The following is a 27,304-nucleotide window of genomic DNA, read 5'->3' on the forward strand; positions in this document are numbered from 1 at the left end:
TAAAAATCTATCCAACATTGTCTTAGATATATTTACTGAGGCCACCTTCACTGACTTGATGGGCAGTGACTTCCAAAGATTCACCAACTTCTGGGAAAGGCAGTTCCATAGAAATCATAGAAAATGACAACACAGGAAATAGGCCGAAACATCATTCATCTAGTCCCACTGACCTGCACCCATTCCAAACCCTCCAGACCACTCCCATCCATGTATCTAATCAATTTATTCTTAAAGCTAAAGAGTGAGCAACTTTTACCACATCAGATTGGGCACGTTCCAAACCCCCTCCACTCTCTGAGTGAAGAAATTCCCCTTAAACCTGTCACCTTGTATTTATCTCTCCAAATCTAAGTAGAAAGAGCCTACTCGTTTTTTACTCTGTCTATTCCCTCATAATTTTGTAAACCTCTATCAAATCTCCCCTCATTCTTCTACACTCTAAGGAATAAAGTCTCAACCTGTTTAATCTTTCCCTGTAACTCAACTCCTGAAGTCCCAGCAACATCCGAGTAAATCTACTCTGTGCTCTTTCAACCTTATGGATATCCTTCCTATAGTTTGGCACACAATACTCCAAATTTGGCCTCACTAATGTCTTATGCAACCTCACAACAACATCCCAACTCCTGTACTTTGATTTATGAAGGTCAAGATGGCAAAAGCTTTCTTTACAACCCTGTCTACAGATGATACCACTTTCAGGGAATTATGCATTTGTTTTCCCAAATCCCTTTGTTCCTCCGCACATCTCAGTGCCCTGCCATTTACTATGTATGTACTACCTTGGTTAGTCCTTCCAAAATGCAAAACCTCACACTTGTCTGCATTAAATTCCATCTGCCATTTTCTGCCCCATTTTTCTAGTTGGTCCAGATCCCTCTGCAAGCTTTGAAAGCCTTCCTCGCTGTCCACAACACCTCCAATCTTACTGTCATCAGCAAACTTGCTGACCCAGTTTCCCACATTATCATCCAAATAATTGATAAAGACAACAAACAACAATGGTCCCAACACCGATCCCTGAGGTACACGACTAATCACAGGCCTCTAGTCTGAGAAGCAATCATCCACTGCCACTCTCTGTCTTCTCCCAATTTCAAATTCATTTTACAACCTCTCCATGGATACCTAGTGTCTGCACCTTTTGAACTAACCTCCCATGTAGGACCTTGTCAAAGACCTTACTAAAGTCCATCATTCACAGCCTTTGTCAACATTTTTGGTAACCTCTTCAAAAAATTCCACAAGATTCGTTAAACGTGACCTACCACGCACAAAACCATGCTGACTATCCTTAATCAGCCCATGGCCGTCCAAATACTTGTATATCCGATCTATCAGAACACCCTCCAGTAATTTACCCATTACTGACATCAGGCTCACTGGCCTGTAATTTTCTGCTTTTTGTTTGGAGCCCTTCATCTCTGGAACAACCTGATGAACCTCCTCTGCACCACCTCCAAATCCAATATATCCTTCCTCAAGTAAGGAGACCAGAATTGTACTCCAGATGCAGCCTAACTTTGTACAGTTGCAGCATAACCTACCTGCTCTTAAATTGTGTCCCTCTAGCAATGAAGGCCCACATTCCACTTGCCTTCTTGATAACCTGCTGGATCTGCCAACCAACCATTTGCAATTCATGCACAAGCACTCCCAAATCTTCCTACATGGCAGCATGACACTTAAATAGTATTCTGATCTATTTTTCCTTCCAAAGTGGAGAATCTCACATTTGCCAATATTGTACTCCATCTGCCAGTCTCTTGCCCACTCACTTAATATATCTCCCTATCTATATCTCTCTGCAGACACTCCATATCCTCTGTATAGTTTGCTTTTCCAATCAATTTAATGTCATCAACAAACTTAGATACACAACACTCTGTTCCCACTTCCAGATCATTTATGTATATTGTAAATAGAAGTGGGCTCAGCATTGACCCCTGAGGCACACCAGTCACTACTGATTGCCAAATAGAAAAACCCCTCTGCACCCAACCTCTTTTCTTTCCATTGGTTAATCAATCCCCTATCCATGCTAATACATTACCCCCAACTCTCTGCATCCTTATCTACTGTACAAGACTTTTATGAGGCACCGTATGGAATGCCTTCTTGAAAACTAGATAAACAACATTCATCTGCTCCCTCATTATATCCTCAAAGAACTTCAGTAAATTTGTCAAACAGGATCTGCCTTTATTGAAATTTGCTGTGTCTGCCTGATGGATCCATTTCACTCCAGATGCCTTGCTATTTCTTTTTTAATGATAGCTTCAAGCATTTTCCCAAATACATGTTAAAAATGGCCTCTTGTTCCCTGCCTTTTGCCTACATCTTTTTTAAGTAGTAGTGTGACAGTCGCTATCTTCCAATCCACTGAAACCTCCCCAGAGTCTAGAAAATTTTGATAAATTATCACCAAAGCCTTGACTATAACTTCTGCCATTTATTTCAGTACACTAGGATGCATTCTATCAGGACCAGCAATCTAATCTAGCTTTAGACCCTCAATTTTTATGAGTTCTACTTCTCCAGAGATAGCTATTACATCCAGGTCCTCACCTCTGATCACATCCATAAAATCTGTCTTTAACATGTTTGACATATCCTCCACCGTGAAGAATGACATAGTCATTCAAAGCCTCAGCCATTTCCTTATCATCCAATATCAATTCTCCCTTCTCACCTTCCAAGGTACCAACCTTCACTTTAGCCACCCTTTTGCACTTTATATAATTATAAAAACTTTTACTCTCTGTTTTTATACTTTGTGATTTAAATCGCAATCACAAGCACTTTTACTTTCAGATGGCCCCGGCTGACAGTCTGACATCTTCATGTTAGGCCTGTGTGGTCTGAGATGACTGAAAAAAAATCAATATAAGACCCACAGGCTGCCATAGGTGGGACAGGAGTGTGCTTTGTTAGATGAAAAGTCAAGTTAGAGGTGGTACATTCCTTTAAATGGACTTGCATTTTCCTGATGTGGAGACTTGACCTTCTCAGGTGCCATCCTACTTTCACTACTTTGAATGGAAAATTAGGATACATTGAAAAAGATCCCTTTAAGTGTAATAATTCACTCTTGTACAAATTTAATATATAACCTGAAAACTGGCCAAATTGAGCAAGCATAGTTAATATATTTGGTATAGAAACCTCTGGATTTGAAATAAAGAGCAATGGATTATCTGCATAAAGAGATACTTTATGTTCAACTCCATTTCTAGTTATTCATTTAAATTCTCTACACTGTCAGAGGGCAACAGCTAGCAGTTCCCATACTAAACCAAAAAGCAAAGGACTTAAAGGGTATTCATGTTGTGTTCCCCTATACAGCCTAAACATCTTCATTTGTTGAGAATTAAAATGAACTGATGCCATTGGACATGGATATAATAATTTAATCCAATTAATGAAATCTGGACCAAAATTAAATTTCCCTAAAATAGCAAATAAATATTCCCATTCTACCCAGTAAAAAGGTTTTTTCAGGGTCTAATGATAGAACACATTCCATTGTTGGGGTGGAGGGTATATATAATATATTCAATAATGGATGAATGTTATAATAAGAATAATGATTTTTAATAAAACCAATTTGGTCATAATCAATAATTATTGGTAATGTAGCGGTAGCTACAAGGGGGAAACGAGAACTGAGATTTCATATTGGGGTCAGTTTCGTTTCCAACAGTTTAATTGAAAAAGCCCGCGCTGCGCCTTATAAGGTAGCTGTCAAGTTCTGCCTCTGCATTGGTGGGGATGTGGCAATGCAGCCAAGTGCACGTGCATGGCCCCTCCGCCCATGAGGGAAACAAAACATGGAAATTGGTCAATAAGATGCTCATTTTTTTTTGTTCAGATTAAGAGATATACTAGCCTCATTAAAAGTTAAGGGAAGCTTTCCATCTTTACATGAATCTTCAAGCACAAAACTTAATATAGGTACAAGGCCTTGGAAAAGGATTTATAAAATTCTGCAGGAAAACCATCTGGTTCTGGAGATTTACTAGAGTGCAACAAGGAGAGAGCAAGAGATATTTCCTCCTGAGAAATAGCTACCTCCTCTTTGTCTGCAAGTAAAGTGGTATTAAATCTCCATTGTCTTTTGGAAAAAGGGATGTCAGAAAAATTCAAAGTTAAAATGATAAGAGCATGATCATATATAACTATTGCTTGATAATCACATGCTTTAGTCCAATAAATCAATTGATCATCAATTAGAAAATCATCAATTCTAGAGTAAGAATGATGTATATTCAATAAAAAAAACTGCAGCTAAGTGTTATTAGGATATAAAAAATGCCACACATCTGAAAAACAAAATTTAATAAAGAATGAATTAAGGCTACCTATTTAGAAAGAGTACCAGATCTAGGAGATGATTGATCTAAAACTGTGCCTAAACAACAATTCAAGTCAATGGCCAAGATCAATGAGGAATTAATTAAATCAGGTAAGGTGGAAAAAAAAGTTTCAAAAGATGCAGACCCATGAGTATTCAGGGCATAAACATTGGCCAGAGGTTAGTTTCAAAGGGAAAATACATGACAAAGATGAAAACTTCCACACTCTGGACAATGGGATTCACAGGGATTTCAGGTAAAAAGTAGGTCGGAGGTGAGAATTTGGTGAAAAAAAGGAATGAGCTGTACCAAGATGAAAAGGGGATGCCCTCAGCAGCAGGAAAAAAGGAAGAAAAAAATTGAGAGGAAGACAACAAAAAAGGATAGGAAAGAGAAAGTGAGAGAGGCACGGTAAAGTAAGAGAGCAGTGTGTCAGGAATTTAGTTTGGGTAGATGCCTGCCAGAAGAAAATTGCACAATGCTGCAGATGGGAAAAAAAATTGCGGACATGTTTGGAGGCCCTTTTGAAGGAGAAAATTAAAGTGCCTTAGGGCTATGTGATATATTGTGTACTACAGGCTACTCAATTGATTATGATGCTGTCCCCAGTGTCGAACAGCTAGATGTATTTCGTCAGCACATTGTTTCATTTAATGAATAAAAGGAACACAGAAGAGCTGAGTTTGTAGAAATGAAGAAATTCAAAGAATTTAATCTTCAGGGCATTTAAGGCAGATGAGATGAACTTTAAAATGTTCAAAGAAATTAGCAAAGAAATGGGAAAACATGAGAGTGAAGGACTCACATGAGGAAGGAGAGCTTCAAGAATACAAGATGGAGATAACCATTCGCAGTTCACCACACGTACAAGAAGGATCGATAGAGGATTGAGGTGAGGAGGAGAATTCTTTGACAATTAAACTTCCTCAACTAACCTCCAAAAAAAGTTGAAAATTTGAACTCCTGTTCAGTGTTCTTTACCCCAGAGAAGATCCAAGAGAGAAAGACACCCTCCAGTACATTTAAAAGACCATGTGCAGTGAATTAAAAACTTTATTCAGTACATCACAAAGACTATTGGCAGTGACTTAAAGACTTTGTATGTTTCCAGTTAACAAATTTTAAGTTAAGTAGTGCAGGATCTATAGTTTCTATGATTAGTGGAAGTTATGCTTATCTGTCATGTTAACATAGTTAAATTTAACTTTATACTTATTTACCAGTAAGAACAAAACATTTTTTTTTAAGGATAAGAGCGTTATAGGAACACGCATGTGCGTGTGATGTCATATACATGGAGTTACATTGTATAATGAGGTTCAGTTTGGTGCCATCTTGGCATGAATAAAGATGCATACAGTTTCTCTTGAGTGAGGTTATTTTCAAAGGGAAAATACATGCATAGATCTAACCTGACAATATTTGGATCCCATTGTGGATTTTACTGACACAATAGACATGATCTTCACTGTGCACTCCAACAAACTTCCTGACTGAGTCTTCCACAGGGCAAAAACTGGGGAAAATTCTATTCCAGAACCAGGGTTATTCCAAATTCACTCATTGAACTACAGTGTTAGATGGATTCTTGAGCATATCCATATCTGTAGGTCAAGCTCCAAACTATATTCAACTGATTCACTGTCAGATACAAGAGATAGGCCTTGTGGTAAAGATTCAACTTGTGGTACAACACCTGATTTTAAAGGTCCACAACAATGTGGACCACCTGTCATATCTCAACAGAAATCTCTCAGCAAATGCAGACATCTGTGAGAAAATTAACTATCACCTTCAGTGGACCAGCATAACACCATAATAGTATTTGATATTAACCCATGACATACTGTAAAATACAGTACAAGGTTGCAATCTCTAATCTTCTTTTAGAGATTTAGGACAACATCTTTTAAGTTTAAAATACAATTTGCTCTTTCTATTATACCTCAAGTCAAGAACTACAAAGATTGCGAGCCACCCAACATTACATAATATCACCCAACGTTACATAACCATTACAACATTACCTCTCTTCCGGCTTGCCAGATAAGTATATTGAATACTGGAAATATTTTTAAAAAGTAAATCATTTAAAATGAAATAAATCCATTAATAAATTCATATAAATAAAGTTACAAGTGTCCTTAAAATATATTTAACTGATGTAAATTATTTAAAATTATTAATATTAATTGAAACAAATTTTAAACTAATATCTCTCATTATTAAATATTTATCTGTGCTTTGAAAACTGCATGTTTTACTATTTTATTTCTTCAAATGGAATAAACAATAAAGAACAATATAAACAGATATGCACCAGAGATTTAAAAAATAATTAAGCAGGATTATATTGCACATTTTATTGTTTTGTATATTCATATATGGGCAATTATACAGCAAATGGTCAAAATAAAATGATACTGATTATAACATACAATAATACATCACCGTTTCTGTTTTTGTACTCATTATATGAAATGACTGGCAGGACAACAGCTAATTTATGCTTTAACTCTGCTTTGCCAAAGTAACTATTTGGTTGCAATGATAAAATTAAACTCTGGTATTCCCACTGAATCTCTGAAGAATGGTTGTACAGATGAAGACATTACTTTTTGAAACAATGCAAAGTTCCTAATTTAGAAGTTTAGTGCCATTATAGAGATGGCAAGCATTCAGTTGCACCCACTATCATGTCAATGTGCTTCACATCATTCTCCATTGTAGTTATCCAAACCACATGAATGTTGTAGGCCCATGTTAACTGGTGCATGTAGGACCAATTTCACACTCCTCTGCCCTCTGCCCGCAGTACCCAGACTTGCCAACTTTCAAATGCAATTGAATTTCTAGGCTTGACTGTCCTGATGCCTTATGCCACTATCAAGGTCATATAAACTATTTTTAAATGATGTGCACTGATGCAGAGAACCAAATTCTTAAGTCAAATATTCTTGGACTGAAGCCTATTCAAACTGCACTCAATTCCTTCTGAAGGTCATTCCTGAATCAATAGCCTGTAAACACAAAAGAGCTTCAGTTAACATTTATTTCTGCCTCAATTCAGATTTATTGTTCAGTCAATGTCAAAGTTGCAGTATCCACTGAGTGTCTTAAATACCTCTAGTTAAAAATGAAAAATGATCACTTCTGTACTATATACTTTAGCAGATTCAGTCTCAATTTCAGGACCTGCTAAATCATGTTCTATTGCCTTGTCTAGGTGTGAAATCAGTGATGTACCAGCATCAAAGATAAACTAATTATCTGTTAATCAGATTAATCCCATCATTACTGAAAACCTTCTGGCATTGGATTATTGGAGGAGGGTCATTTCAGCATTCCATTTCCTCTGTAGTGATCAGGAATAGTATCAATCATGTTAAAATGTCCATGGCACCCAAAAAAAAATAACTTCTCTGTAACCAATAGAATAGTAAATGTTTGAATGTAAAATCTCAACAAATACATTAATCTTACAATAGAATTCTGTGAAAAGATATGCCACATCTGAATGCTAAATTGCCAGTAAACCAAAGGAAAGCATGATTGGGTAGAGTTTCTGCTTTGTGCAGCATGGGTCATTCTGCCACAAAATGTATGCAAAATTTCATCTGTTCTGTAACATGGCATTTCTCCCCTCAAGCTTTCATGTGAATTGAAACTATCAATGAACCAGTGCCCGTGAGCAGTATCAAATGTTGCCTTTCAAAATCTTTCTTGATATATTTAAAAATGGTAAGTTGACAGTGTTGAATAAATGCAGTTGAAGGTGGGTTTCACAAGAAAAAGCATTTTCTATCTCAGTGTGAATGTTGACACTTGCAGGTACTTTATTTCAATCTGGTGCAATGATTGTTGGAATCAATTTTTAGTCATTTTTGAATATAGTAATTAGATGTAAATTGAAAGAAAAGTTATTTTTCCAACACCTTTAAAACATTTAACACACCTTGTGCATAAAAAAAGGTTCATTTTTTAAAGCCTTTTCAAAGTTTTGTAGGTGAAAGCTCCCATTTGGAATTAATTCATTATCGGGAGTGCAGCCAATTTTGCAGGCAAAGCTAATTTTGAGGCAGAACTAACTTTTAGCGTGATGTTTTTAAACTAAGTAAATGATCAAGGAAACTCGAGATTCTCTCTAGAAATTTCGCACCAAAAGTTCTTCAATCTTTTATTCTGACTACATCAATTTCAGGCAGATTTGGTTTAGAAAATTATTGCACAGGACTTGAAATATTGATCTTGATATATTTGAAGAACATGGTGATTTGTTTCTTCAGTGCTTTTGAATCATGGTATGGCAAAAAATATATATTTTACTGCAGATGTCAAAGAAAGCTACATCAGACCAATTAAAATTAGGATCTATAATAATTTGTGGAAAGTTCGTAGATGACCTTGGTGATATTTTGAATTTTATATCACAATGGTCACCTACTGTTAAAAAATTATTTCTGATAAAGGGAAGAGATATTCAATTATATGAATTGACAGATTTCCTAATGATGAGTTGACTGGTGCAGTGAGTTATTGTGGTAATGTCAGTTGATGACTCTTGAGATTTTTCCCCTCATCCACAAAAACAGAGGAAACTCCATCACTTTATCAGCTGTATTTCTTCTTTTGTGGTTTGAGGTTTTCCAACAAAATAATTATGGTCCAAGGGAATTAATAAGAATCACTTTTAGTGCTGCTGCCTTACTGGTGGGTGAGAAACAAGCGAGCTGCAAATTAATAGGATTGTTTGATCCAAAGGGTTCAAACACTTGTTCTGAATGACAGTAGCTCAGTACAGACTTTAAACAGCCTGTTAATGGAGCAGTTGGTGATCATAAATAAAATCCTGCATCCACGCCGGCCTGTGCCCAAGGTGCAGCAACCACCATGAGGGGATGCAGACTCCAGTGAGATGCGGACTGATGCAGGGCATCGGAAATGGAGAGAAAACCCTGTGTTGAGAAGGAGAAGCAGAGGAGAGGCCCTACAGGATGGTGACCATGGTAGCAGACTCGCGAGGGACACAGCAGCTGAAGGACCCCCACAGGCTGTGGGTTACTTGGTGTCGGGGGACCCACACGAGCTGACTGGCTCATAGGAACCAGGTATCGGAGCCGGGATTCAAGAAGGTGATGAGGACTCCCAAAGGGTCTCGGTGCTGAAGGCTTCCTGGTCGTGCCAGAGGGTTGAGTCAGGAGCTTGGATTGCCAATGAACTGAAGAGGAGTCTGTGTGGCTGCAGAAGCTGCTGGAGATAAACGAATGGACACTCAATGTATCTGAAGGGTCTTTTTTTTGTTTCCCTTTCTCTCGGGCAAAACTAATGCAACTCTGACTTCCTTACAGCAGGCAGAAGGCAATTTTGTGCATCACATGTTCTGTACTATTTCATGATAATAAAGGAATCTTGAAATCTCTTGAAGAAATTGAACCATGCTGTGCTGGTGTTAAGATGCTAGACAATGTTCTAATCTTCCGATTTTGTTGACAGGTAGAACTGCCTGGCATACAAGTTGACATTTTAGAAAAGACACCAGGCTTACAGCTAAAACAGGATTAGAGCTTTGGCATCTGCAAGTAAAAGGACACTATCTTGTGTCATATTCTTACAGTGCAAAGGAAGACGTGAAAAAAAGGCCTCTGTGTCATATTTTTACTGTGAAAAATGATCAAGAAAGAATATTCAGCTACTAAAATTTGTTGTAATGCTTAATAGAAACATTTTGGCTGAAATATAGTGACAATCGTGACTTCAGACTTGAATTACCACCTCCAGAAACCCAGTTAATGCCTTTCATTATTATAGATAACATGCAGATTCTAAAATAAATGATATAATGGAAAAGGAGCCAAGAGTTTTAAAAATACCAGGATAACTCTCTCCCTATTTCTCTGTCTCCTTTCCTCCATCTCTCCACCCCCTTTCCCTTTCCGTTCACAGAGCTATTCACTCGTCCACTGTTTTCTCTTGTGCCCTTCCTCACTTATCCACCTCTTGCCTGTGTTCCTCCATCCCACCATTTTATTCAGATGCCTGACTACATTTTGCTCATTCCTTGATGAAGGCCAAAATGTTGGTTATATATCTTTGTCTTTGCTCTATAAAGTACTGTTGAGGTTCTCCACCATTGTGTTTCTACTGAAAAAAGGAATAGGGGCATGGAAAGCTGAATCAGAACCACAATTTAATGTCATTAACATGTCACAGTATTTTGTGCAGCGTGACGGTGCAAATATTGCGATAAATTATATTTAAAAAACAAATAGTGCAGGAAAACAGGATAAAGTGAGGCAGTGCCTGTGGTTCATTGTTCATTCAGAAATATGATGGCAGATGGGAAGAAGCTGTCCTTGTGCCACTGGGTGCTCTCCTTCCGGCTCCCGTACTTCCTTCCCGATGGTAGCAATGTGAAGAGGGCATGGCCTGGGAGAGGGATTCTTTGAGGATAGAGGATAAGACACTGCCTCTTGTTGATGCCCTCAATGAAGTAAAGACTAGTGCCTGTAATTTCACTGGCAGATTTATCAACTCTCTGGAGTTTTTCCTGTTCTGTGCATTGGCACCTTCATGTCAGGCAGTGATGCAACCAGGCAGAATGCTATCCAGGGTACACCTGCAGAAATTTTTGAAAGTCTTTGGTGACATATCAAATCTCCTCAAACTCCTCATAACATATAGCTGCTGGTGAGTCATCATCATGATTACATTGACATGGAAACTCCAGGAAAGATGCTCAGAAATGTTGACACCCAGGAATTTGAAGTTCTTGACCCTCTCCACTGCTGACCCCTTGATGAGGACTGGCTCGAGTTCTCCTGATTTCCTCCTGAAGTTCACAATTATCTCCTTGGTTTCACTAATGTTGAATGACAGGTTGTTATTGTGACACCACCTAACCTGCTGTTCTATCTCAGTATGTTTCTTCATTGCCATCTGTGATTCTGGTGATGACCATGATGTCATTGGAAAATTTGTAGACTGCATTTGAATTGAGCCTAGCCACACAGGCATGAGTGTAGAGTCAGTAGGTCAGTAGACTAATCATGCATCCTTGAGTTGCACCTATGTTGATAGTCAGTGAGGAGGAGAGGTTGTTTCTAATTCATAATGAGAGTGGTTTTCCCGATGAGGAAGTCAAGGATCAAATTGCCAAAAGGAGTGCAGAGGCCCAGGTTTGGAAGCTTGTTGACCAACACTGGGAGAATGATGGTGTTGAAGGTTGATCTGAATTCAACGAAGAGTAGCTGGATGTATGTGTTGCCATTGTCCAGGTGATCCAAAGCTGAGTGGAGAGCCAGTGATATTGCATCGGCTGTGGAGCAATGTCTCATACCCAATGTCATCGATGCCATTTTCCTTTCCAGCCATCATCTCTGGCTGAACAACTCTGACAGTTGACTTTCTGGTTCTATATCCCACCAAGTACAAAAGTCAATGTCACATATGTTACATTGCCTGACATCACACAAGTCTCGGAGGATCAGTGAATTAAGGCATTGAATGTGTCCTTGTCATTTATTGCTGGTCAATTCTTTTGTTTCTTGGCTGGCTTGCCATAACTCTAATCTTTTCAAGTTTCATTGTGTCAAAGCTATGCTCCCAATATTGTCTTCCATTTACTATCATTCCATCTTCATTGATCTTTGTGTCCTTTTACGCAAATTTAAATTTCTCATCTGCCTATTTTTGTAATTATCTCTAACCATAAAATTTACATGCAAGCCTATTATTATCCTATATATTCCCTAAGTTAAAAATGGCCTTCAGGTCTTGTGGTGTTTGACCCACTGACTCTAAAATGTCCTTCTACATCCTCCTGCTAGTCTGGTTTTCAATGAAATGATCAAAGACTTGGTCCCTTTTCCAAATATTACATTCTTGGAGGGCTGTCTTATTTTAGTTATGCCTTCATAAAATATCCCAAGCAACCATTCTAATTTATAGGCATTCTATAAAAGTAAGGTATTATTGTCGATGATGCATTTATTGGCAGGAATGATGAAAGTCAACAGATATTCAAAATTCCTTATTTATAAATTGGTTAAAACTATTTACATTCTGATCAAATAAGTCTTCAAATTGAAATAGATACTTGTAATCACTGTAAAACTAAAAAGACTGAGTATAGGCTGAAAAAGAAAAAAAATACAATTATCATCAATAATAAACATTAGTGAAATGAATGGAAAATAAATACATTTATTTCAGAATTTACATTCTCAAAAATGATTTTGTTATTGCTTTGTACTTAGGATAGATGGATAAATGCCAGAAATTTGAACAATGAATATTTGTGCCCTTTAGGCCTGTTATCAAATGATAATTGGCACTGTTAAATATATAGAATGATTACAAACCTTAGGAATGTATTTGAAAAGCTTTAATTTGGAAACCCTGTGGATGTTTTGCAAAGCAGACCTGCAGTTCGCTGCATTATGGAATGACCGTTGTTGTTCCAGGGTGCTGTCTCAGCAGCTCTGTGATCTGTGGGAGAACAAGTTGATGAATGGTTGTGGTATCCTGGCACTCACTTTGAATAGTGATTCCAGTTCCAAAATTACAGCAGTTTGAACTTGCAAGACCGCAGTCCAAAATTGCTACGTGATAATTGGAGAATGGGTTGAAACTGCAGCAAGAGCAGTTTATCATGCAATGAGAATTATGTCAGCATTTGCCAAAAGATGCGAGATAGCGGGATTCACAGGTGTAAAGTCAGCTCTAACCACCTTCCTGATGATGGAATGGATGAGTTCCAAACCTTGCACAAGGCCCTGTGACAAATTAGACTTTCATGATATGTACAGGCATTCTGACATTTGATTGTGTAACTCACCAGCCACCACTATCCATTTCATGATGCAGAACATTCTTCATCTAAGTGCCCTATAGTACAGGATAGCTGTGAAAATCTAAGGATCTGACTTCTTTACTAGCCTTTCAACTCACTTAGTCTCTTATGGTATGCACTGTCCTTAGTACCTTCCCAGTGCACACCAATCTTCTGTCCACGCTACTAAAGTAGGCAGTGTAGTTGAAGACTGCATGATGAGGTCTCCTGCCTTTTCTTCTTTTTAGGAAGGTTCCGATTATTGGGTATTTAATGTGATAAAGGGAAAAGGATTGATTGTGTGGAAGGGGAGAAAGTAAGAAGTGTCTGCTTACAGATGTGAATGATACAAAAAGAGATGTGGCATGGTTAGTGAAGTGGTTAGCTCAGCTGGGATGTCTGAACTTCGGTGAAAAAACATCCGGTGCTGTCTGTTAGGAATTCTCCCCGTGACTGCATGGATTTCCTCTCAATCCTCTGATTTCTGTCCATTTCTCAAAGACGTACAGGATTAGAAGTTTAATTGGAGACATGGGTGTATTTGGACAGCATGGGCTTGTGGGCCAGAAGGGCCTGCTCATGTTGTATCTCAAATTTAAAAAAAATTGCAATGCTGTGCGAAGAGAGGAGAGAAATTGAGAAGAAAACTACTTCATCAATCCCTCTATTAATACCTGCGATGTCTTCCTGTAACAACAAGCAATGCATCTTCCACCTATTTCTGGGGTTATTCCTTTTCATTTCATTTCTGCTGTTTCATCTTCTCCTGCAAGAAAGAAGGAAGAATGTCAGAGAATGTCCAATGTGCAAGCTATTAATTCTGGGTTTAAGAATGGCCTTTAATCAGTGTGTTAAGATGGGGTACACCATCACCTGAGATTCCTCAGTGGCAGGTTATGATGCAATGACGAGCAGTGAAAGAAGCAAACTGTGCTGTGGACAGGATTTCCTTATGGCCACTGGATGCATTGACCTCAACAATAATTTCTAGATCACTGTTACTTCACTTACACAACTTTAATATTGATGAAGCTTTGTTCCCGGAATGAACCTATAGCTAACATTCAATTCCCTGTGGATTAGGATGTATTTTTCTCTTCATGGATAGTATCTAGTCCTACAGTACATTTCAGACAATGTTATTCCTCGTGCATATCTTTGGCCAGCACATCTTCAGAATATTACAGCTACAGAGTCAGTTTACAAAGGAGATGCAGCACAAGACAGCTTTGTGTATTAGCATTAGTGATAGCCATTTACATTTGCTGGCTTCCTGCTGGTATGAGCACCAAGTAAGATTCCTGTCATTACCAGTTGCATGCAATACAGATTTTAAGTGCAACAAAATGAATGGGCGTGGGTTATTAACATACCCCAAATCCCATCTTGGTCTTCAAGATATATCCAATTGAATCTCCAGAGAACTGTGGTACTCTATAGATTATCCATAGCTGGAAAGCATCCAGCAACTGCATGTCTGAACTCAGATCATACATGTGATTTAGATTGACCATCCATTATCTTATGTGCAGTATTACATTAAACTTGCACCTCATTAATCAAATCCCATTTGTCATAACCAAAAATCTCATGTACTGCATTGTCAAAATTAGCAAGGCATAACTTGTATTTTCTAAACTATGTATCCATTTACAATCTTTTATATGGAGTGAAAGATAATTTATACCATTAAGAATGATGGTTTTCTCTATTATGAATAAATTGAAAGAAAATACATGTTTAATTTTGTCATTATGTAAGACTGACTAATATTAAGCATCCATTCAAATCGACGGACTAAGACTTGATGAAAACCCACCAGAAGCATATACAGGGAGAATCGTTTGACCAGATTAATTCTACAAGTGTGAGATCAGTAAAAGGTAAAGGTTCCATTATTGACACATAATACAACTTTTAGAACGTCACAAACATGAAACTTTTGTCAACCAAAAGGCAGACAGAGAAATCAACAATAATCACAGAAGACAGCCACTTGGCAGAATTAAGAAGAAAAATCTTATCTGCAGTTCAAAAAGTTTTTTTTTCCTTTTTCAGATTTATAGAAAAAGGAGCATAGAAATTGTGATATAATTTACCATATCCAAAAAAATTCAAAATTTATGGGAAATTACTGCCTCAGATTGTGATACTTATTTTTCTGGGCTATGTTCCAAAGTACACTGAGAGAACATTATTCCCTATTTTTTATTGCAATAATTTAATTGCTGTGACTTTATCTTTTCTATTTTGCTGAGTCTTTCAGGTCCAAATGTATTTGAAAGCTTGGAGACCAGTATATAATTTTTTTCCCCCTATAATTGGATTCAAGTTATTTCTTCTGCATGCAATGGTTTTTTTTTAAAGAATGGCATGATTGAAATGTTCAGATTTTTATTAATTGAAGTATGTTTACTTAAGAAGGGTATGATTCAGTACTTTATATGGTTGTCCACTTCTCTCTCATAATATCATTTTTGCTGTCCATCTCAACAATTAGTACAAGTGAGAATCGAACTCAATGGATACAGCAGCTTTTAATTTGCATAGCTTTACTTCCACCTTTTCATGAATTGCATGTTTAGTGGGCTGGAGTTAATCAGAGACAAAACCCATTTATTGAACCAAAGATGCAAGCAACTTGCAATAGATAGCAGGCATGTGCTTTCAATTTTCTTAATTATAGTCATGAATCTATCTTCTTTTAGTATGTTGGTCCATACTTTATATTATCGACACAATTTTCCCACTGAGTAAGACCAGTTTTTGTGTATATATTCATTCCATTTCATACATTTAAAAAATTTTATATATTACCTTGCTTTCCTCCTCCTCCTATTGAATTAATAACATTTTGTATCTTCTAAGACCAATAATGTTTTTTTTCCACAAGTGGCTGCTTTGGTCTTCAATGTTACATTGCTCCAAAGTGCATAATATTCAAAACAAAACAGAACATACCAGAAACATTGCATATATGTCTTTACCTTTGCTATATAAAGTACATAGATCTGCTGAGCTTCTGTTTTTGTGTTTTTATTTCAACCATGGAGCCTGCAGACTTTGACATTTTACGACTGTTGATCATTTCAATGAGAGTTACGCCTCCTCCATTATTTTAAATTATTCTGCAAAACTTATTCAGAAGAGATTTGCCAACACAAGTTGTTGGCTCACTTGAGGAAGATTGCTAAGATATAAAATGCTTATTCTGAACAATGTAACTAGGTTTGCTTTATTGTGGACTAGAATGTTTTTAGGCTGGATGCCTTTCCTCAGCACGTCAAAACTATTTTAATTGAGACCTTGGGAAAGTTGAGCTTTGAGATTTCATTCCAATTCATTTAAAGTTTTTACAAGTTGTGTCAGCGTGATCAACTTTCTCAAACTTCTGTTCTTAATCTGCTGTATGGGAATAAGATTTATAAGTTTCTCCCTGTAATTTGAACAGATCACGGAGTATTCTGAAAGAATGGCTGAAGTTATCCCAGGAGATAGTTATTCTGAAAGTGAATTCACCGTGGAATGAAGCTTTTTCCAGATCACATTTGTATTACAGTTTTGGGGTTCAGATTCCAACCAAGCAATACTGTTTTTCCATTGTCTGACTCCTGCCTTGCTGGGACACTGATCAATCAGAGGGTACCCCTGCAGATCTGTGCGTCGAGATCAGTATTCTCTAACTATTAAAATTAGCTTAAGAAAGTGTTGAACAAACCCAAAGGTGCCTAGCCTGGTTTTTCCAAGTGATGTAAACTAATCTCACATCAGACACTGGACTTAATAATTCATGTTGAGCTGCATATATCAGAATCATTACATATCAATATTCCATTTCCAAGACAGTTCATTCCCAAAACAGTAAGAGATAAATTTAAGCTTGAAGAAACAGAGTCTAAGACAATGAAAATTGTAACCAAGTATTTAACGATGATGAAATAACTTACATAATTCAAGTACAGTAAAAATACGGGGACCACGGATGCCAGATATGCAAATTTTCTGGTTGACTGAAACACACTCTTAGAATGCCTAACTAATGGTTCTGCATTAAGAATACACAGTTTAAAACACCAAAACACAATTACACCAAAAAATATACCAAATACACAAATACACCAAAAACAGTGCAAAATGTAATTTGAAAAAAAAAATCAATATTGTAGTCCTTAATTATGTAAAGTTCACTTTATTCAGGTAATTCCCATAATATATAAAAGTTAAATTTGAACCCTGGTTGCTGGCGCTGTAACAGTGTTGGACTCATTGCTGCACTAACTGTGCCAACATTACAATTAAATCCCCTCCCTCAAGTTTACAGATAAAGTCTTACTAATATAATAAGATACTAATAAAGATAAAGACTCCTTCTCAGCAGGCACTTTGGGAGAGTTTCCCTAGTGGCGAGCAGCATCTACTGGCTCTTCATCCTGAACACCGCCAATTTATTCAAACACAACTTTATTGAAATGTATTCATTCAGGTGCTGCGGGTGAGGCATGACCAGGGTTGTGTGTTCCTTTGGAGAACATTTACTTTTACAATTTTAAACTTTTACTTACATTTTTATTTATGCTTATTTATTTTAAGTTCTATTTATCTATTTTCTCGATATTTTATTTTGCCAAATGGCTTGGGTTGTCAGTTGCTTGAATTCCAGATACTGAGGATTGTACTATATACAAGTCTGTTTACTGATGAACCAGCATGCTTGGGTCTTCGTGTGCACTTTTAAATTATAAAACTTGTTAATTTTCTTCCAAAGTTTAGTTTCTGGAAATATCTGTGTCCTATTGACAAACTGTTAAATGAGGTGAATGAAAACAAATTACATTTCAGTGAGCTGGCAAGCATTGCCTGAACATAATTTGGATCAAATAGAATTTTTGCCAATTCTTATAACTCTTCATGTAACTGTTCAATCGTCTTTCTGGTTTGTCATTGATGAGCAATGGCTTCATAAAACCAATGCTGTTGAATGCCACAGGTTCCAAGCCATACATGGCATTGAAAAAGGACAAATCCAAAGTATGGTAGTGCAGCAAACACCAACCTATCCAGATCCTCCTGTGCCGTGTTTTACTTGCCACACTTAAGTACGGGTCAAATGCTGGATATTGTGCAAAACAAATCTTTTCACTGTATCTAGGTACATGTGGTAATAAACTTGAAATGGGAAATATAATCAGACAAGCACAGTCACTGAGGAAGAGACCTCTTAAATATCACTTTAGTGATCGTATGATTTGGCAAGAAGGATGAATTTTCGGAAACATTTTAAAATGGTGTAAAAGTGTGGAATGACATAGGAAATAAAAAGGAACTCAGAGTGTGTGTGAGTGCAGTGGAATATATCAATGCCAATGGTAGGAAATGGGTAAGATTAACTCATAGGATAGTTGCTAATTGGGAGTTGGCGCAGGTTTGTAGATAAGGAAAAGTGAAAAACAAAATCAACCAAGGAAGGGAATTATAAATTGGAAGATTGAGAATGGAGCCAATGTCAGTGAAGACAGAAATGAAAAATGCATTAGACTTGTGGCAGGAGAGAACATAAGCAGTAAAATATTTGATATTAAAGCACTAATCGAGATGGAGGAGGAGGAGGCAGCTTACATAAAATTTAAGCAGTCTGGATGAAGCAAGCACCTCAATAAGAGATCCAGGACTATCTTTAAAGGGGAAATCAGATGGGGTAAAAAAAAAGGGCATGAAATGGTTCTGGTTGGAAAAATTAAAGAAAATCCCAAGAGATCCTTCAGGTACATCAGAAATGAAAGGGCGGAAAGGAAAAAGAAACCATCCCATTCAAGATTAACATGGCCATATTTTGTATGAAACCACAGGAGATGGGAGAGATTTTAAATGAATATTTCTCACCAATATTTACAGTAGGGAAGAAAATGGAAAGTACAGAATTGTTGCAAACAAGCTATGATATCTTGGAGTACACAAAAAGTATTGGGGAGGAGGTGTTGGTGGCTTTTGACCACAATAAGGTGGGCAAATTCCCAGGTCTAGACAGAGTGCATTCTTGGACCTTGTGTGTGGATTGGGAAAATCCTGCACAAAGAAAGTTGCATTTCCTTTTTAATTATGGATGTGCACTCATTAATCAAATTAAAATTGTTATCAACTTGGCTTCAAGTATCATTTCAGTAGGGAGGGTTTACAAGACTCAAAGATCCAGCAAGGGAAACAAAGATTACTTTGAATCTTTGAGCATGACCTATTTGACTAAATCCTTACCCATTGTGGCTACCGTCACAGTTCTCCCTGCTAAAAGTCTAATCTGCAGTGCCTGTGTGAACATGTATTTTTTTTTGTTTCAAAGGTGGTCAAAATGTAACCACTATCTCAAAAATGGGACAATGTCAGGTTGGTGAAAGTCAGTCACACAATTTTAAAGTCACTGTTAGTTTGTAGCATCCTTGCTTGATGAAATCTGCAGGTTATTAATTTAAAATCTCACCCATCTCTGGTGCCTCCACACAAAGACGTCCTTGAATGGGACCTGATTCTTTTCCTTACTGCCTTTGAATTTCTGATATGCCTAAAGTATCTCTCGAGATTTTCTTTAATCCTACCTACCAAATCTTCTTCTTGTCCCCTTCTGATCTCCCACTTCCTTCTTACGACTGCACCCAGCAGTAAATTTACCTGCTGAGCCCTCAGTAAATTGTGAAGAATGGATGTTTAGCGTATTTTTTTCAACATTTCCTTCTAACTGTAATATTATGATTTCATTGGAGAAAATGTCTGCACATCTTGGCCAGATCTCATAAACAAAGATAATGAATGCACATTAATTGTACTCTTGTCACATGATCATTTTTTTCAGACGTGTTCAGAGTTAAATCTCTTTCTTTTGGTCAAAATTTAAATGAGTGTAAGCTCCAATTTTTAAAACACAAAATTAATGTGTGACATAGATAGAAATAGAATGATTTTAAAAAGTGACCACTAAAGTAGAATTCTTTTGATTATGACCATGAAACCATGAAACATACACATTTCAAATATATAGAAACAGCTCGAGTCTGGGAAGAATTGCTTAATTGCACATGAAATAGGCCAAGGTAAATGTCAAGTCTGGCTGATCATGACACAGGAGCTGAACAATTCTAATGTAGCATTCAACTGTCTCTGCAATGACATGAACATTTTGTATTATTTCTATAAGGAATTTCAGCAATCCAATTTTATTATATTTTTGTACTTTTATAAAGGTTAATTAATAGAGAAAAATGTATCTCATAGGAAGATTATTAAACAAAAATTGACACTAGACTAAAATAAAGGGGAGCCGACTAGAAGCTGGTTAAAGAAGTTGGCTCCAATGAGTATAATAAAATATTAAAAAGAAACAAAGAGGTAGAGAGAGACGTGTAGGGAAGGAATTCCAGAACTTGGAACATGGAAGTACATTCCAACTTGGCATATGCTACTTGTTATGATAAAACCTTCTTCAATTGCACAAACGTGAAAGATATTCAAAGCTGAACCTCAATATTTTATCAGTAAAATGTGTTGTGAATTTCTTATTGGGGTGGATTTATTGAAATGAAGGAAATTATATCAGAAATTTTGGCATTGATAAGTTCTTAAATTAAGTAATCTAGAACCCAACTAATTTATAATAACTTGGGCTTGTTAGGTCAAGCACAACAAAATTATATATTAAGCAGATAGTTCACCAAAAACCATTAGTCATCTCTTCCAGCATGGCAAAAAATGAGAACCTGGATGGACTATATAGGTCAGGCAGCATCTATGGAGAGTAATGGTGACCAACATTTTAGTTTTAGCAACCTGAAATATTGACTGACCATTTCTCTCTGCAAATGCTACCTGGCCATGTTGTCCCTCCAGCTTCTCGTTGCTTACTCAAGACATTAGCATTCTAGTGTTCCTCCATTTCCTAAGGTAAAACACAAAAGTCTACAGATACCATGGTTGAAGTAAAAACACTATGCTGGAGAAACTCAGTAGGCCAGTGTCCTTGATATAGCAAAGATAAAAAAATATCTAACTGATGTTTTATGATGAAGGGCTTAAGCAAGCCATAAATGTCAGCTATGTATTTTTATCTTTGCTATATCAAGGACACTTTTTGACGTGTCTTTAATTCCTCTACTTCCTACCGTCAGCTGTCTTTTCATTTCTGTGGATGTTGTTTAATTTGCCTGGCTCTGTTCTGAGCCAGTGTCTGTGGCATATGTTGGTAAAGTTTCAATGATGTTCCTTCTTACTATTCGTATGTGTGTGAAATGATGTTAAACCAGAAAGTTTTGTTTTGATGCCAAATCAATGATTTTGTCACATTCAAGCATGACAGTTCCAGTGTCCTAATATAAGCTAAATCCAGATTATCAAGTCAAAGAGACATGTAGCATGGGATCAGTCCCTCAGCCCAACTTGTCCATCCTGACAATGTTGACATTCTGGGCTGATCCCATTTGTCCACATTTGTATCATCTCTTTTTGAACCCTTCCTGTTCATACATCTGTCCAAATGTCTTCTAAGCACTGTAATTGAAATCACTATGGCAGGTTCCTCTGACAGCTTGTTCCAGTCATGGGCTACTTTTCGAGCAAAAAACTTACTCTTCAGATCCCTCGTAAATCTCTCCCTTCACACCTTAAATCCATGCTGTCTAATTCTGAAATCATCTGGAACCTTGCTGGAACTGATCTGCCCAAATAACAAGAAAGTGTAAAGAATTGTCAAGTTAAGTATGAGGGACTGCAGATGCTTCTCGGCTCTGTCCCACAATAGCGTGGATCTCCCAGTGGCCACCCATTTCAATTCCCCTTCTCATTTCCTGCTAATGTGTCTGTCCATGGTCCTCATGCACTTGCAGACTGAGCCCACCTGAAAATTGGAGAAACAACACCTCATCTTCCGTGCAGGAACTCTCCAACCAGATGGCATTAATATCCATTTCCATGGTTTCCATTAAATTCCTCCACAACCATCTTCATCCCTATGTCTCCTTTTCTTTAGTTCTGTTCTCTCTCTCTCTCGCTTCCTTTTTTCCCCTCTGTCTCTTTTCACAGAGCCAAAATCAATTCTCACCTTTCCTTTTATCATATCCAATTAACACCTATTGGTCTGGACTTCTATGCCTCCCATTCTTCGCCAAGCCTTTATTCAGACACACACCTGATTTTTGTTTGTTCCTTGAAGAAGGGTTCAGTCCCAAAACATAGGTAATACATCTTTATCTCCTATGGACACTGAGATTGGCTGAGATCCTCCAGCATTTCTGTGTTTTTTTTTAAGAGTTGTGAAAGCTGCTAAGACCACCATGCAAAATCTTTCCTTCAACTCCATCTACACTTTCCACTGCCTCAGGAAAGACTCTTCCCATTCTGGTCACTTGCTCATTACACCCCCGCCTCCCACTGTCAGGCAGATTTTAAAAACATGTGCCGCCAGATTCAAGAACATTTCCTTACCCATTGTTTTCAGATTATTGAATGGACATCTCAGCAGCAAATTGATGCTGTCCTTACACTGTTTTAATCAAACTTATTCTCTTCAACGCAATAGGGTGGCATTGTTAGTCTAGCGGTTAGCACCAGCGACCGGGGTTCAAATCTAGTGCTATCTGTAGGATTTTTTATGTTGTCCGTGTCTGCATGGGTTTCCACAGGGTGCTCCAGTTGCCTCCCATCATTCAAAAAACTTATCAGGGGTTTAAGTCAATTGGCTGTAATTGGGCAGCATGGATTTGTGGCCCTAAAGGGCCTGTTACCGTGCTCTGTGTCTAAATTTAAAATATTCTGGACTTTTATTTTATTTGGGTGTATCTGTAGTACTTAAGGATAATGGATTGCCTGAATAGCATACAAAATGATGTGTTTCACTGAATCTTGTTAGGCATGACAAACAATTCAATTCAAACTTCAATTCTCCAGTGCAATTACATCATTCCCATCGTATGGTGACCAGAATTGCACACAGAACTCGAGCTGGATCTGACTAATGTGTTATAAATTTGTGTTCCCCCTAACCTTGGAGATTTATGCAAATCCCCACTACCTCCCTACCCCTATCCTTATACCCTATTGATCAGTGGCCAATAAAGGCAAAACCAGGGTTTTGTTAAACCATTGTATGCCTTTTGAACATTTTTGAAGAAATTAGAAAAGCACTATTCATTTGAATAAATTCAATACATTCGGATTATTGCTGCATTATGTAGATTAAATAAAATAACAACAAATACTGCTTTAAAGAAGAATTTTGAACTATATTCAACAATTCATGCTTTTTTTCTTGTAATGGTTGAAAGTTTCAAAAGTATTGTTATTGGAACTATAACCAGTAATAAAATTAAAGATCAGCCAGATATTGCTGAAGAAGGTGTCTTTTTAGCTTATGATCCGATTGACCTCTCGTTCATTTCCCACAGTTTATCTAAGTACTTATAGAAATTAATGTAATAGAGAATCTGCAGATGTAATTTGTGGCTCGATATTGTTTACCACTGATTTTTTCTACTTTCCTGACCATTTTCCATTGGTTTGTTCAATTGCAAACCAAATACCACAGTGCAACGTTTTCTGGAACAATGTGTATAGTGTAGAAATTTGTCATAGATTACAAAGGGATGCAGGATTGGATGGATGAGTAGAGGCAGATGAAGTTCAATCCAGAAAAGTATGAAGAGATGGACTTTGCAAGACCAAACTTGAAGGAGATGATGTGGCTAATGGCAGGGATTTTTGCAGTGTGAAGGAAGAGAAGGATCTTGGGGTTAAATCTATGCATCCTTCAAGGTGGCTGTGAATGGTGTGTTGGGCTTCACATTAGTTAGGCAATTGAGTTCAGGACCATTGAGGCAATATTGCAGCTCTATAAAACTCCAGTTTGACCAGAATATTGTGTTGAGTTCTGGTCACATCATTACAGAAAGGATGTAAAAGGTTTAAAGGGGGAGCAGAGAAGAATTGGCTAAATTGGATAATTTGTATATGAACAAGGATTGACTAGGTTTATACTTCCCTCTTCAGAATAACAAAGAATGAGAGAGAACTAAAAAGAAGTGCACAAGATTATGAAAGCCACAGATAGGGTGGACAGCCAGCATCTATTTCCAGGGTGCTAAGTGTCAATGTTCTCATTTAAGATGAGTGGAGGAAAGTTTACAAGAGACATCAGAATTACATTTTTCTTTTTACACACATAGAACCATAGAACACTACAGCACAGAAATAGGCCTCTTTGGCCCCTCTAGTCTATGTTGAATTCAGTCCATAGCCCTCAATACCTCTCACGTCCATGTACCTGTCCAACTTCTTCTTAAATGTTAAAACTCAGCCCGAATTCACCATTTCAGCTGGAAGCTCGTTCCACACCACCACCACTTTCTGTGTGATTAAGTTCTCCCTCATGTTTCCCCTAAACTTTTCCACTTTCACTCTTAACCCATGTCCTCTGGTTTATACTCACCTACCCATCAGTGGAAAAAGCCTATCTGCATTTACTCTGTCAACACCCTCATAATTTTAAATACCTCTATCAAATCTCTTCTCATTCTTCAATGCTCCAGGGAATAAGGGCCTAACCTGTTTAACCTTTGGCTGTAACTCAATTCCTGAAGTCTGGGCAAATCTTTTTGCACTCTTTCTATCTTATTGATATCTTTCCTGTAGTTAGGTGACCAAAACTGCACACAATACTCCAAATTTGGCCTCACTAATGTCTCATATGACTTTACATAACATCCCAACTCCTGTACAATACTTTGATTTATGAAGGCCAATATGCCAAAAGCTCTCTTTACAACTCTATCCACCTGTGATGCCACTTTCAGGGAATTATGTAACTGTATTCTTGGATCCTTCTGTTCTACTGCACTCTTCAGTTCCCTACCATTTACTGTGTATGTCCTTTCTTGATTTGTCCTTCCAAAATACAACACCTCACACTTGTCTGCATTAAATTCCATCTGCCATTTTTCATCTCATTTTTTCCACTGGTCCTGATCCCTGTGCAAGCTTTGAAAACCTACTTTGCTATCCACATCTCCTCAAATCTTAGTGTCATCTGCAAACTTGCTGACCCAATTTACTACCTTATCATCCAGATCATTAATATAGATGACAAACAACAATGGTCCCAGCACTGATCCCTGAGGCACACCACTAGTCTCAGGCCTCCAGTCTGAAACAATCATCCACCACTACTCTCTGGTTTCTCCCGTCCAGCCATTGTCAAATCAAGTTCAGTACTTCATCATGAATATCTAGTGTCTGAACCTTCCTGACTAACTTCTAAACTTGTCAAAGGCCTTACTAAAGTCCATGTAGACAACATCCACAGCCTTTCCTTCATCAACTTTCCTGGTAACCTCCTTGAAAAACTCTAAGATTGGTTAAACATGTTCTACCACACACAAAGCCATGTCGACTCTCCCTAATCAGTTTCTGGCTATCCAAATAATTGTATATTAGAACACCTTCCAGTAATTTACCTACCACTGATGTCAGGCTCACTGGCCTATAATTTCCAAGGTTACTTTGGCGGCCTTTTTTAAACAATGGAAAAATGTGATCTATCCTCCAATCATCTGGCACAACATCCATGACTAAGGACATTTTAAATATTTCTGCCAGAACACCTTCAATTTCTACACTAGCCTTCCTTAAGTTCCAAGGGAATATCTTTTTAGGCCTGCTAGATTTACCTACCCTTATTTGCTTTAAGACAGCAAGTACTTCCTCCTCTTTAATCTATATAGGTTCCACGACATCACTGCTTTTTCCATTTACTTCCCACAACTCTGTGCCCTTTTCCTGAGTGAATACTGATGGAAAAAAAAACATTTATAACTGCTCTAATCCCTTTTAGCTCCATAAAAACCTGTCCACTCTGATCTTCATAGAATGATGGGTGCCCAGAATACATTGCCAGGGGAAGTGGTAAGAGATTATATAATAGGGATTTTTAAAAGAATTTGATAGGCACATGTCTGTAAGAAAAATAGAGTTATAGGCTGTGAATTTAGGAAGGGTTAAATTGATTCTGGAATTGGTTTATATCACCTGGCACAACATCATAGACTGAAGGGCACATACTGTGCTGCACTGTTCTATGTTCTAAAAGATAATGCATAAAAGAATAATGCATTATTCCAATGCACAAAAGCACTGGAGAAGCTTAGCAGGTCATACCCACACTCCTGTTCGGCTCCGAATCATGGGTCCTCTACCGGCACCACCTACGGCTCCTAGAACGCTTCCACCAGCGTTGTCTCCGCTCCATCCTCAACATCCATTGGAGCGCTTACATCCCTAACGTCGAAGTACTCGAGATGGCAGAGGTCGACAGCATCGAGTCCACGCTGCTGAAGATCCAGCTGCGCTGGATGGGTCACGTCTCCAGAATGGAGGACCATCACCTTCCCAAGATCGTGTTATATGGCGAGCTCTCCACTGGCCACCGTGACAGAGGTGCACCAAAGAAAAGGTACAAGGACTGCCTAAAGAAATCTCTTGGTGCCTGCCACATTGACCACCGCCAGTGGGCTGATAACGCCTCAAACCGTGCATCTTGGCGCCTCACAGTTTGGCGGGCAGCAACCTCCTTTGAAGAAGACCGCAGAGCCCACCTCACTGTCAAAAGACAAAGGAGGAAAAACCCAACACCCAACCCCAACCAACCAATTTTCCCCTGCAACCGCTGCAATCGTGTGTGCCTGTCCCGCATCGGACTTGTCAGCCACAAACGAGCCTGCAGCTGACGTGGACTTTTTACCCCCTCCATAAATCTTCGTCCGCGAAGCCAAGCCAAAGAGAATAGGAACCAAATGGATGTGTGGTGATACACCACTAGCCTACTGCAGGGGGTGATCTCTGTACCTGCAGGAAGATAACCGGAGGACAGACCCCACCTGGCTGGCTGTCAATCAGCTGACTCCACCCGGCCGGCTGTCAATCCACCACCTGGGATATAAACCTGAGCTGGCCCCTCCTGAGCAGTCACTCCAGAGTTACCAGTACAGCTATCACTGTAGCAGAGACTTTTAACTGAATAAAGCCTGTTGTACAGTCTTTCTCAAGTTTTGTGTCTGCTTCCTACTACAGCAGTGCATCACAGGATGTA

The 27,304-nt window shown here is 38.0% G+C and overlaps 1 long non-coding RNA gene across 1 annotated transcript in view; it reads right to left on the reverse strand.

Moving 5' to 3' along the window:
* Window positions 1-6,750: 6,750 nt before the first annotated feature.
* LOC138742509 (uncharacterized) overlaps window positions 6,751-27,304 on the reverse strand; it is a 312,120-nt gene continuing 291,566 nt past the window's right edge. The window contains exons 4-6 of the long non-coding RNA XR_011344228.1: window positions 13,863-13,954; window positions 12,719-12,845; window positions 6,751-7,378 (exon numbers count right to left, since the gene is read on the reverse strand). This is a non-coding gene — a long non-coding RNA (uncharacterized lncRNA). The remainder of the gene's footprint in view (window positions 7,379-12,718; window positions 12,846-13,862; window positions 13,955-27,304) is intronic.

Source organism: Narcine bancroftii, chromosome 9 (genome assembly GCF_036971445.1).
Source record: "Narcine bancroftii isolate sNarBan1 chromosome 9, sNarBan1.hap1, whole genome shotgun sequence".
Lineage (NCBI taxonomy): Eukaryota > Metazoa > Chordata > Chondrichthyes > Torpediniformes > Narcinidae > Narcine > Narcine bancroftii.